General features: G+C 41.8%; 1 protein-coding gene across 6 annotated transcripts in view; it reads left to right on the forward strand.

The window, feature by feature from the left end:
* Positions 1–13,855, forward strand: part of SHANK2 (SH3 and multiple ankyrin repeat domains 2) — a 339,924-nt gene that overhangs the window by 249,423 nt on the left and 76,646 nt on the right. The window lies entirely within an intron of this gene.

Consider the following 13,855-nt stretch of genomic DNA (forward strand, 5'->3'; position numbering starts at 1 on the left):
CGCATGCGCAGACAGTCAAAATTACGTCACGCGCATGCACGGAAGCGGCGAATCACGACCCATGCACGCGCGGACGCAGATTGCGTTTGCTTCTGGATGCGAACGGGGCTCCGTTCCGGAGCCCCGTTCGCATCCAGAGGTACCACTGTAATCAAGATCTTGTATCATTTCTGGAATTGTCTGTCAATCTGATGCACTTATATTGCCCTTACTTTCTTATATTTCAGTAGTTGATAGGACAGTGTAATTTCTCATTTTTTCAAGTGAATAAGACTGTACCCTGAATGCCTTTTCAACTCAAATACTGTGAATGTAAATTGGCACCACTTTTGGGAATTTGTTATAAACCAATTATCCAACAAATCCGGTCACTATTAACAGGATACTTGCATTGCTCTGGTTAGCTTTCCCATAACTCCAAGTGGTATTTAATGTGCACATGGTTTTTTAAGCGATCTGCATGAACTATCACCCATCTGTTTCAGAGTGTGTCTCTCATCCTGTACCTTGTCAGATTGCCAAAAATCAGTTGGAAGTCTCCATATGGCACCTATTTGGTTTAAATTCCCAAGAAATGAGGCTTTCCCCCACTGAGTCGAAGGCAATGCTGGACCTAAAGAATTACTTTTCAAAACTTCAGAGTGAAAATTCAACAAGATTTCAGGCTTACAGTAGGTTCTTGAGAGTGGCTTTATAATCAAAGCCAATGCATTTTCCAGCATGCTACCATCCGCTATAATGCTTGAATATTCAGTTTGTCATAAAATCAATACAGTTTGCCCTATCACTCTGAAATTTGAGGTTTGCTGGTGAGCAATATAACCAGACCAAATGTGAGAGGAGGAGGAATCTAATGAAATACAGAGTAATAGGCATTCAACATTTGTATTGACATGCATGAATGGCTTTTAAAGAAGATGAGACAAATTGATGGAGGATAAAGGTATCATTAGCTACTAGCCACCATGCTCTGCCTCCACTGTCTGAGGCACTATGCCTCTAAATACCAGCTGCTGGAAACCACAGGAGTGAAGAGTGCTCTGGCACTGAGGTCTTGCTTATAAGCTTCCCATAGGCCTCTGGTTGGCCACTGAGAACAGGAAGCTGGACTAGATGGGTCATTGACCTGATGCAGCAAGTCTGATCCTGTGTTCTTATAGTATGTGGTCACATACTGTAGACAAGTTCAAAAGAGGATAGCAATAATATGAGGGAAAGTGTGACTTCCATAAAGTTAAGGAAATGTAGGCGGAAATGTAGGCTGCACACACACCATGCATTGAAAGCACATGACTGCCTTCAGCGAATGCTGAAGAATGGTATTTACCCCTCGCAGAGCTACAATTCACAAAACTCTTAATAATAATACTTTTATTATTTATACCCCGCCCATCAGCGACTCTGGGCAGTTTACAGCATATCTAAAAACATAATAAAAACGAACTGCAGTTCCCATGATTCCTTTGGAAAAGTAATAGAATCAGAGAATTGTAGAGTTGGAAGGGACCCCCAAGAGATACATAAATTCTGTTGAGTAAAGGGGTGACAGATCAAAAAGGCTGGTTTCAGCAATTAATTGTTCTGTTTTTGACTCAGGAGGAATGTATCACATCAGATACTGAGTGACTTTAGCTTTTCACTCTTTCTTTCCTCTCCCCTTGTAAGTTGTTCCATAGAATCATAGCATTGTAGAGTTGGAAGGGGTCCCGAGGGTCATCTAGTCCAACCCCCTGCCAAGTAGGAATCTCAACTAAATCATACATGACAAATGGCCACCCAACTTCTGCTTAAAAACTTCCAGGGAAGGAGAGCCCACCACTTCTCGTGAGAGTCTGTTCCACTGTTGAACAGCTCTTTCATACTGACTAAAAGTTCTTCCTGGTGTTTAGTTGCTTTCATGTAACTTGAATCCACTGGTTTGGGTCCTGACTACCGGAGCAGGAGAAAACAAGTGTGCTCCATCTTTAAGTGATGTGCTGGAAATGTATGATGTGTATGCAGCCCTAGAAGAGGTTGCTAAAACAAAAGGCCAAATACCAGTGCTTTAAAGGGGGGGGGGGGAGGGCTAATGTGTGGCACTTACTGTAACAACTTCACCATGAAGTTGTTACAGTAAGTGCCACACGTTTAACATTTGGAGAAAAAAGATGCCAGCACTTGAGTACCCCCAAAATCCTGCCAAATACCATAAACTGGTATAGGAAAGGCAGTGGACACTCTTCAGTTACAAGAATAAGAATGGAGCTGTAAGAAAAGGAATGTTGTAGGACTAAAGTAATCTATGAAGATAGTTTATAAGTGCATACCTGTCTCCATTCATACTAGCTTTCAAAAGTTCATTTCCCGATTTTGGATCCAGGTTGTTGTACTGCTCTTGAAATATTCTTCATTTGCATGCTTGTAGCTCCTTGCCCTGTAATAAATGCTCATTTCAGGGCAATGGGAGAGAGACTGAAAAACAGCCAGAACCAGAGCGGAAATTATACAGCAAAGAATTACTGTAAAATCATTCTGAATATTGAAGTGTGATTAATGAAGATAGTTTTAGCCATCTGTGGTGAGTAAATATTGATTTCGATTTTTTCTCACAAGATGTTTGGCTCCTATATTTATTTGGAACTTGAATAATTGATGAAATCCCTGACATTCTAATTGACATTATCTTTTAATTTTTATGGGTTGTATCCAGAGGTGTTCCTCTGCTGACAGAATGTGGTGGAGGCTCCCATCAACAGGGAGGGAGCCATTTTCACCAATTTGCCCTTACTCTTTCAGAACCCATCTGCCTCACTGTCACAATGATTTCCCCAACCCACTGGAGCCAATTGGGGAACGGGTGATTGCAACTGCAGGGAGAAGAGTACAGTGGTACCTCGGGTTAAGAACTTAATTCCTTCTGGAGGTCCGTTCTTAACCTGAGGTACCACTTTAGCTAATGGGGCCTCCCGCTGCCGCCGTGCCGCCGCCATGCGATTTCTGTTCTCATTCTGAAGCATAGTTCTTAACCCAAGGTACTATTTCTGTGTTAGCAGAGTCTGTAACCTGAAGCGTCTGTAACATGAGGTACCACTGTATGCAAAAGTAGCTGCATACCCCTGTTCTGCTGACAGAAGCCTCTGTTGGATCAAAAAGCCTTATGTTGTCAGAGGGGGGCATTTGATACAATCATATGTAATTTTTAATATTGTTTTATTTTGAAACGTATGCGTTTTGTTGTTCTGGGGGGGAAATCTTTGCAGGGTATTTTCACAAATGCACACGTCAAATCATGATCAGAAGTGAAACATATTACTGTAATATCTGGACCACAGTGAAGCTATCTTTATGTGTGTGTTGGCCCTTGTTTTTGTGTGTTGAAGTGTTCATATGTTACTTCAAGCTAATTGTTGCCCAGGAACATCCAGCAGCATGAAATTGTAACTGTATGGCACCAGAAACCCAAACTGTATAGCATAAATAGACTGACTATAATGGAGAAAGTGCCATGGCCTCATCCGGTCTGCTGGGTAGGTGAGCGGCAGTGTCAAGGCCCAGGGTTTAGTGATGAGCAACTCTCTCTTGCTATCTTTCTTGCTCCAATTTCTGCCTTGCAGTTGTGCTCCCAGAATTCAACTCTGCTGTCTTCTGTCATCAGCTCACAATTTTCTTCTTTAGAAAAAAAAATCCTCTCAAAATATGCATCTAATCATGGACTTAGGTACAGTTATCTTAGCAGCATGATATGTCAGAAGAAAAGCTGTAATCTTCATGTGTCTCAGAGAGGTTATCTTGTTTGGAATGCAAAACAATGGGATTTGGCCTGTCAGTACTTGGAACATTGCATTACTTTTCCACTCCCTCCCACCCCCTTTTGTTTTTATGATAGTTGTTGGCATCAGTCTGTCTAGAGATATAATAATAATATTATAATAATAATTTATTATTTATACCCCACCCATCTAGCTGGGTTTCCCCAGCCACTCTGGGCGGCTTCCAACAGAATATTAAAATACAATAGTCTATTAAACATTAAAAGCTTCCCTAAACAGAGACAATGGAGTGTGTCTTTGGGGGTGAAATAAAACTTCTGCATTTGTTGTTGTTTAGTCGTTTAGTCGTGTCCGACTCTTTGTGACCCCATGGACCAGAGCACACCAGGCACTCCTGTCTTCCACTGCCTCCCGCAGTTTGGTCAAACTGATGTTAGTAGCTTCGAGAACACTGTCCAACCATCACATCCTCTGTCATCCCCTTCTCCTTGTGCCCTCAATCTTTCCCAACATCAGGGTCTTTTCCAGGGTGTCTTCTCTTCTCCTGAGGTGGCCACAGTATTGGAGCCTCAGCTTCAGGATCTGTCCTTCCAGTGAGCACTCAGGGCTGATTTCCTTAAGAATGGAGAGGTTTGATCTTCTTGCAGTCCATGGGACTCTCAAGAGTCTTCTCCAGCACCATAATTCAAAAGCATCAATTCTTCGATGATCAGCCTTCTTTATGGTCCAGCTCTCACTTCCATACATCACTACTGGGAAAACCATAGCTTTAACTATACGGACCTTTGTTGGCAAGGTGATGTCTCTGCTTTTTTAAGATGCTGTCTAGGTTTGTCATTGCTTTACTCCCAAAAAGCAGGCGTGTTTTAATTTCATGACTGCTGTCACCATCTGCAGTGATCATGGAGCCCAAGAAAGTAAAATCTCTCACTGCCTCCATTTCTTCCCCTTCTATTTGCCAGGAGGTGATGGGCCCAGTGGCCAGCACTTAAGTGACCTCCCCAGGGCTCAAACCTGGGCAGTGCGTGTGGAGGTCCTAGACGGCCTAGATAACAAGACCTCCACCCCCCACCCCACCCCCCGGCTTCACTTATGTGGTCCAAAGGAAATCAGGTATCATTTTGGCTGCTGAAATTGCTGGAAGGAGGTGTACAAGCGCCATCCAACCATCTTAGGGACTCCACTCCAGATTTGTATAGAGTTTACTCCTTAGCCTTTTCTTCTCCCAAAGATCATAGAATCATAGAATCATAGAATCGTAGAGTTGGAAGAGACCACAAGGGCCATCGAGTCCAACCCACTGCCAAGCAGGAAACGCCATCAGAGCACTCCTGACATATGGTTGTCAAGCCTCTGCTTAAAGACCTCCAAAGAAGGAGACTCCACCACACTCCTTGGCAGCAAATTCCACTGTCGAACAGCTCTTACTGTCAGGAAGTTCTTCCTAATGTTTAGGTGGAATCTTTTTTCTTGTAGTTTGGAACCATTGCTCCGTGTCCGCTTCTCTGGAGCAGCAGAAAACAACCTTTCTCCCTCCTCTATGTGACATCCTTTTATATATTTGAACATGGCTATCATATCACCCCTTAACCTCCTCTTCTCCAGGCTAAACATGCCCAGCTCCCTTAGCCGTTCTTCATAAGGCATCGTTTCCAGGCCTTTGACCATTTTGGTTGCCCTCCTCTGGACACGTTCCAGTTTGTCAGTGTCCTTCTTGAACTGTGGTGCCCAGAACTGGACACAGTACTCCAGGTGAGGTCTGACCAGAGCAGAATATTATTATACTAATGTTATTGGTACTTACATTTGTCTCCTTTTCTGTTATTTTTACAAAACAAACATGTTAGTGTGTGAAATACTGTAAAATTATTGCCTTTTTATTGGGACTCACAGACAACATTTGAATTTTTTCTTAAGTGCACTTTGCTTGTCAACCCCAAATATTTATGATTGCATTAGTTCAGAAACAAGATGAAAACTTCAATCTTAAGTACACTGACTCAAGAAGTAAGCTCTGTTGAGCTCAGAGGGAATTAATTCTGAGTAAGGATTGTACTGAAATTAATGCGAAAGGATATTATGTGATTGAGGCACAAGCATAATAGATGAGTAGGAAATGCAAACATACATCTCTGGGTCCTGCTGTTTGAGAAGTTTGTGTGAGAGAGGGAGGAAGGGAGGGAAAGAGATAGAGAATACTGAGGGTTGGGAAGAATTCCAGTTCACACTGAGTTTTGGAGCAAACCCTGCTTTATCTCCACCACAGTCCCATGAATGGATTGGAATATTGATCAGCATATTAGTCCACATAATTGGTGGGATGCACTTAGGAGGTGGTGCAATGGCTGCCTTCTCCCCTCCTTGTTATGAAATCTCCACCAGATGAGAGCAGTCAACATGGGAGGGCACTTTGAGCCCCACAATACTGTCTTTGCTTTAGAGAGGTCTTGGTGAGTCCCTGGCTCCTAGTATAGGAGGGTTGAGACTCTTCTCAGTATTAAGCTCTCCCTGGAGCTACTGGGTCAATTTCCATTTTGCCTTCCTGCTCACTCAGTATCTGGCTTCTCTGAAAAGTTCTCTTTCCCTGCTCTTTAATCCAGAAATAATTCCCTGTTGGTCCCTGCTGCATCTCCTGTGTTGTGGTAATTCTTGGCTTTCTAAGGACTCATCCACACTAGAGTTTTATGTGGACTTGAAGCTGTTCATGGGTCTATTTTTATTTTATTTTTGGTGGCTCCTACACAGCAGCATCCTCGTCCTAGTGACAGCCTGCAGTTTCCCCATGCTAACTTCAGATTTTCCTGATTTACAAATAATCCAATAAGGGAAGAAAATACTATATGAAATTGCATGTTACCCAGATGTGGATGCCCTAAAGCGTATTGGGCAGGTAGGCTTTTTTTTTTACACGCATGGGGAGATTTCGCTAGGTGGCATCTATCACCACCACCCTCAACTTTTGTTTCTATTAGTGCAAAGGAAGGGATGCACCAGTTGTTGCAGGTGGCACATTCATGGTATATTTTTTTAAAACAGCTGTACATGCTCTTGCATAAAAGCAACTGTATTACAAATAAAAATAACAATTGCCCTTGCAGCAGCTAGAGGAGGTGAGAAATGAAATGGGGAGGAAAGGAAGTGGAAATCTTTCGTGTAAGTGACTCCCTAAATTCTTGCCTGACTTCACGTGACACATTTTTTTTCATATTTAAATGCTCTTCTGTGCATATCTGAGTACTTTATTTATTTATTTATTTATTTGATGTTGCAAGGTGTGTGCACACAGGTGTACATACCCATAGCAGACCTCAGGTTTCCGAAACCTGTGGTGGGTGGGGAAGTACTAAACAAGGGAGGGGGACAGAAACACATAGCACAAATACATCTCACCCAGCACCACCCACTAGTGTGGACAGGAGATGTTGAGAAATATTTCTGTGGCATAAAACTGATGTACAAATATGCACATAGAAACAGCGAGTCATGTACACTTCGGTGTCCTAGTGAGGACATAGCTTAAGCATCTCTTCCTTCCAAATCTATGCTGCTCCTGCAGTTCCCCTCTCCTTTTCAACTCCCTCTTTATAGTCTGCCGAGGTGAGAAAGTGCCTCCCACACAACTGTGAGGCTCCATGGAGACAAGGTTCAGCTGCATCAAGCCTCATACAAGACTCAGACAGCCTCTTAAACACATTTTAAGCTGCTTAGAGCAGTGCTGTTGCTGGTTGTGCAGTAAAATCCCTTTTAAATGTTTCCAGGTAGTGAATGTACACCATAATGTGCAGGCCTCTCCTGGGGAACTGTACAGGGAACCCAAAGGTACATTTGATAAAAGGAGAAATTTAGAAGCATCCTTATCGTTATAATACTTGTTGAGAGCACATAGAGGAGGGAAAAGATGGAAAGATTATTCCTCTTGGTCCGTTCTTAGTAGGTTAGAATTGAGGCAGGTATGGAGCTATTAGGAGTGAGGAGATGCTATTCACTGAAGGCCCAGTAGCACAAAGATACATTGCCTCTAAAAGCTCAATCTTAATATTTCACATTGTGCGCTGGAGTGTGGCCCTGTCCAATGAGGGAAGTGTGGCAGCCAGTTAATTATATCTTGAATCCTTCAAACTAAATCCTTCAAATTAAGGCACTACTTTGCATTCAGAAAGATGTTTGGAACGATGATCCATCTATAATTGTGAATTGCAAAAGTGACTATAATAGCTATGAAGACTTTCATGCAATAAATGATGTATGCAGTAGAGTGGTACCTCTGGTTACAGACTTAATTCGTTCCGGAGGTCCGTTCTTAACCTGAAACTGTTCTTAACCTGAGGTACCACTTTAGCTAATGGGGCCTCCTGCTGCTGCCACGCCGCCACCATGCAATTTCTGTTCCCATCCTGAAGCAAAGTTCTTAACCCGAGGTACTATTTCTGGGTTATTGGAGTCTGTAACCTGAAGCGTAGGTACCACTGTAGAAACTTTGTAGGGTTCAGTGAGCTGGTGGAGGGACCATAAAGTGATCATGTTCATATGTCTATAGCAGACAACAGCGTGACTGGTTACTACATTAGGGCAGGGGAAATAATGGAGGTTGCATGGCAGGTCCTTGGAGTGATGAAACAGCAGCTGGATTGGATTCCAATATATTTTTGGCACTAGCCTTCATATTCGAAATGTATGGCTTGCATGTTGGGCATGATGGTGTTATTGTTTGTTTTGTTTACAGCATTTATATCATTCCTCTCCACAGCTTTAAGCTCAAAATCATGCTAACTTATTGTAAGATGTTACATAAGAAAGTGCTCATTATTTTTATAAATATATAACTCTGTTGTAATTGTTATACATATTTATCAGCTTCTGAAAATGAATACAGCACTCTAAAAGTCATATTTCAATGACGATAACCCCAATACCTAATTATTATATAGAGTTCTAAAGATTCCTTTGTGTTAGCAGAAGGAATCCTGCAAGTTTCATCCAGTTTTATTTCCCCAATAGCAGTTCTTGATTTTCCAGGGGTGAGGGAAACAGTCCTCAGGACTTGGGGACACCCAGAAGTGGCATGGGATGTAGTTGTGTGTGAGATTTGTATTTTTATTTGTGTTTGTAAGACACTATGTTAAGATTATTCTTGAAAAGCAGATTATAAATTTGTTAAAGTCGATGAATAAATAACACTGATGGTTCCCCATGTGTACACAGAAATGCCTTCTGCTTGTACACCCAGATCTTTGAATTCAAACCATTTATCTGTCTAAATATTAATGATACATTTATAATTGTGAATGACAAAGGTGGATATAATCGCTAGTAGGACTTTAATGCAATAAATGTTGTGCACAGGGGAAACTATGTAGGGTTCAGTGAGCTTTTTTTAGTAGCTGTCGTAACACAATTTAAGTCCTTGCCGTAGGCCTTTCTTGATCTCCTGCAAGCCTCCAGATGGGCTTCCGCTATGTCAAACAAAATTCATCTTCTTGCCTAGTTAAATTTAATGGTGACCCTGGGGGTCACACACACACATACACACAGACCAAAAAAAATCTGCTTCTTTCTTAGGTGTCCAGAGGGCAGTCTTCACATCTGGGATAGCTCTTCCTCATTGGAAGGAAAAGTCAATCGTCTGAAATTGCTATGTGAGGGAGCCCCCCTCCCCAACATCTCAGACTGGCATCATGTCTTTTGGACAGGAAGTGGCATTTTTCTTTCTTAAGATACTTTATTTCTTTTAGCTTTCCTTTCTCCTTTTTGCAGTGAAGTTGGAAGTCAGGGTGTCACATAAAGCTCTTCTTTGCTGATTAGAAGTACTGTTTGCAAAATACTACGAAACTGGTGGCCTATAAAAGCTCAGAACCCCCATTTATACAGTATTTATACCATAATCTTTTAAAGTATGTATTTTTAGCCCATGAATATAAACAATGCCATTTGGAGCTATTTGGCCTCTTAAATGTTTTGTTGTGTGTATACTGTTTCAGTTTAGTGTATTGGTACCTGATGGGATGTCCATGAGGTTTCATTGCCTTCTGTGCATGAGATTGTATCCTAGAATCCAGCAGAAGCTATGGTCCTTAATGGAAGATGTCTCTTGCATTTCACTGAGAGATTTAAGGAGTTTGGAGAGTGGGAGTGAAGAAATGAAGTCATAGGATGCAAAAGAGTGATCCAACAGAGCACTTTCCTAAACCTTTGAGCAAAGTCGTTGCATTCTAGAGTTTTATGAAATAAGCAAGGAGGGAGACTTCAGAGGAATGAATAATAGAATTGTAGTATTGGAAGGAGCCACCTATTCCAGACCCCTGCAATGCAGGAATCTTTTGCCCAACATGGGGCTCAAACCCATGACCCCTGAGATTAAGAGCCTCATGCTGTACCAACTGAGCTATCCCAGGTCCAATCTTTTTTCATCCCAGAGGGTATACAAGTCATACATAGTTTTAAATGCAAGGTTACATTCTAATCTGTTGTAGCTGGATAATTCTAATCTGGTGGAGCAGAGCAATCTCCACTTAAGCTAGTAAAAACAACACCTTGCCTTATTCTCCTTATGAACTGCTTTCATGTTCCTTGTGTAAATGTATCTGTAGCAAGCTCGACACAATCACTACACACAGTGCTATTTTTCTAGGGGGAAAGGTGCCAGAGCTCACCATGAATGCCTCCCTTGTTCTCTTACAATGGCAGTAGAGCCCACCTGAGAGGTACTGGAACTGAGTTCCAGTGAGTTCCAGCTGAAAATAGCCCTGACTATATATCAGTAGATAGAGTGCTGTTGGCAAAGGTGTACCTAGGATCCCTTGCACCCTTGGGAAGAGGCTGTATAGGTGGCGCGCGCGCACACACACACACACACACCAAAAATTGTTTACACAACCCAAGTGAGGAGTGAGCATGAGGCAAGACTGGAAGTTGTAGTCCAAAACATCTGGAGGGCACCAGGTTGGCAAAGGCTGGTGTAAGGCATGAGGGTGGGAGGCACAGACAGGCACAGGAGCTTTGATAGAAATATATAATCTAATTTTCAAAGGATTAGGAAAAACCAGCTTTTGGGTCTTAATCAGCAGGCAGACAAAAAAGAATTAAGCATATAGTTTTTTCTCTGTTTTTTTGCCTCTGCCCTTAATCTGTGCTAAATGGGAGTTGAGACTACACAGGAGAAAGGAGGTGTCACTCTGTGCCTGCTTTGGGGGGAGGGGGAATCTCCTCTTTATTGGGACCTCTGTTGTTGTTTAGTCGTTTAGTCATGTCCAACTCTTCGTGACCCCATGGAGCAGAGCACGCCAGGCACTCCTGTCTTCTACTGCCTCCCGCAGTTTGGTCAAAATCATGCTGGTAGCTTCGAGAACACTGTCCAACCATCTCGTCCTCTGTCTTCTCCTTCTCCTTGTGCCCACCATCTTTCTCAACATCAGGGTCTTTTCCAGGGAGTCTTCTCTTCTCATGAGGTGGCCAAAGTATTGGAGCCTCAGCTTCAGGATCTGATCTTCTTGCAGTCCATGGGACTCTCAAGAGTCTCCTCCAGCACCATAATTCATAAGCATCAATTCTTCAGCGATCAGCCTTCTTTATGGTCCCACTCTCACTTCCATACATCACTACTGGGAAAACCATAGCTTTAACTATACGGACCTTTGCTGGCAAGGTGATGTCTCTGCTTTTTAAGATGCTGTCTAGGTTTGTCATTGCTTTTCTCCCAAGGAGCAGGTGTCTTTTAATTTCGTGGCTGCTGTCACCATCTGCAGTGATCATGGAGCCCAAAAAAGTAAAATCTCTCACTGCTTCCATTTCTTCCCCTTCTATTTGCCAGGAGGTGATAGGACCAGTGGCCATTATCTTCGTTTTTTTTGATGTTGAGCTTCAAACCATATTTTGCGCTCTCCTCTTTCACCCTCATTAAAAGGTTCTTCCCTTCTTTGGGATTGGGATGTAGACTGATCTTCTCCAATCCTCTGGCCACTGCTGAGTTTTCCAAACTTGCTGGCATATTGAGTGTAGCACCTTAACAGCATCATCTTTTAAAATTTTAAATAGTTCAGCTGGAATACCATCACTTCCACTGGCCTTGTTATTTGCAGTGCTTTCTAAGGTCCATTTGACTTCACTCTCCAGGATGTCTGGCTCAAGGTCAGCAACCACACTATCAGCCTTCTTTATGGTCCAGCTCTCACTTCCATACATCACTACTGGGAAAACCAGTACAATATTAGGGATTACTAAACCATCATCCTCTTTCTTTTTGCTTGGTTCAAGGTGGTTTCTATTTGGGGGGGGTGCTTTAAACATAACTCTAGGAATTTGAGAATGAGAAATAAAACTGTTGATAATGTTTTGTAATTGTTTAATATGTCAATCGGAAGCATCCACGGATGTCACAGACACCACATGATTGGCAGTTGGGCAGCCCCACCTACCTGTCTCCTCCCTGCCAGCAGAGGAGGAAATTAAGATCTGGCCCTTCAGTTGGGGGGATCCTCATCCCAGCTGTAAGGGATGGGGAAGGTGTGGGGTGAGCTGTACGTGCAAGGGATTGGCATGGTCTAAGGGTGGAAAGTAAATGCCTTTCTTTCTAAATGTGTTATTACTTTTGCATGACTTTTAAACAGGTGGTACTTATTTTAGGAAGTAAACAGAAGCACAAGCTGAAAAAGCTATATTGGACATATTTCAGGAAGCAACATCAAAAAAAATTCATATACAAAGGCTTGAAATTGTGCTTTCCTGATGCTGCTCATGAGGGGAAACATACTGTTATTTAACTAAGACTAAGTACATAACACTGAGTTAAAGACTGGAATAATGTGACATCTAGGGTGCCAGGTTAAAAAACAAATTCTCTCTTTGATAATTTCCTATTATTGCTTTCAAATGACATCTTAGAGAGAGTAGTTGTAATTTCCCCAAGAAAAGAAAGTTAATCCAATTCTCTGCTTGCCGTCTATTGGATCATTTGCATTTCTTCCCCTCCATATGACTTTTGGAGGCCACAAGCTCTCTTGTTAAATAAAACATTGCCTAACAGTTATTTCCATTTGGCAACTCAATTATGTGGAATGTTTCTTCCCTCTGACATGAATGGCTGAATCTCAAATAACTTTCTTAGTGTTTCTAGGCAAATTTAAAAAAGAAACAATTCTCGTTTAGTGTGCTTGAAATAAGAAAGAGATGAAAATAACCTGGCCATTTATACACTGATGCTATTTTTCAGGATGGATTTTCCTAGTAGGATCTAAAATAAATTTTATATTAAGATGTGGTTGCAATTATATATTTTAGATTCCCAACAATAGCAGCCAAAAGGCAGTACTGCATTTTTTCCTTGTAGGATTGATGTATTCCATTGCCATAAATGTCAGAAACTTTACATGTATGTATGTATGCATGCATGTACAAAGAGTAAAAATGAATATTAAATAGCATTTGACTGATGGGAATGAATCTCATAACAAATGCAATGCATTGTTTTGTTTGAGATTTTAGTCAATTGCATGCATGAATCAAAACATATTTCTTGAAAACTTCCATGTAGAATTATTCATTCTGGACTTACTATTATTTTATAGATCAGAAATGGAGATTTTGTCACCTCCCAGATATTGTTGGACTCCAGTTCCCATCATCCCTGGTCATTGCCAATGCTAGCAAAGAGTGATGAAAGCTGGAGTCCAACAATATCTGGAGGGCTACAGATTCCCCCATCCCTTCTATTGATAAAACAATAGTTTGTCAGCTGTTGAATTCCTCATCACTTCAAGTATTTGTAGTCTGAGAGTTATCTACCTAAATCATTGCTTGTGCTTCTGTGAGTGCCATGGAACTTCTTCTCCCGCTCCTTCCCCAGCACACCTGCCCAAATCTGCTCTAGAAGTTCCTCGGCCCTCAAGAGCTGATATGGGTGCAGTGTGGGAAGGGAGGTTCCTTTGTGTTTGCAGAAGTTGTTCCATTTGCACAATGACTTAATTAAATTCAAGCATTAATTAATTGTGGATACTTGTGTGATATTGTGCTTTTAAGTATTATTTATTTATAAATAGGATAAAATCAATAGGGTCAGGCAAATCAGCTTGTGCTGTTTCTACTCAGCCATAATGAACAGTAGTGTAACTGGT

Source organism: Podarcis cretensis (genome assembly GCF_951804945.1).
Source record: "Podarcis cretensis genome assembly, chromosome: 1".
In the NCBI taxonomy this organism is placed as follows: domain Eukaryota; kingdom Metazoa; phylum Chordata; class Lepidosauria; order Squamata; family Lacertidae; genus Podarcis; species Podarcis cretensis.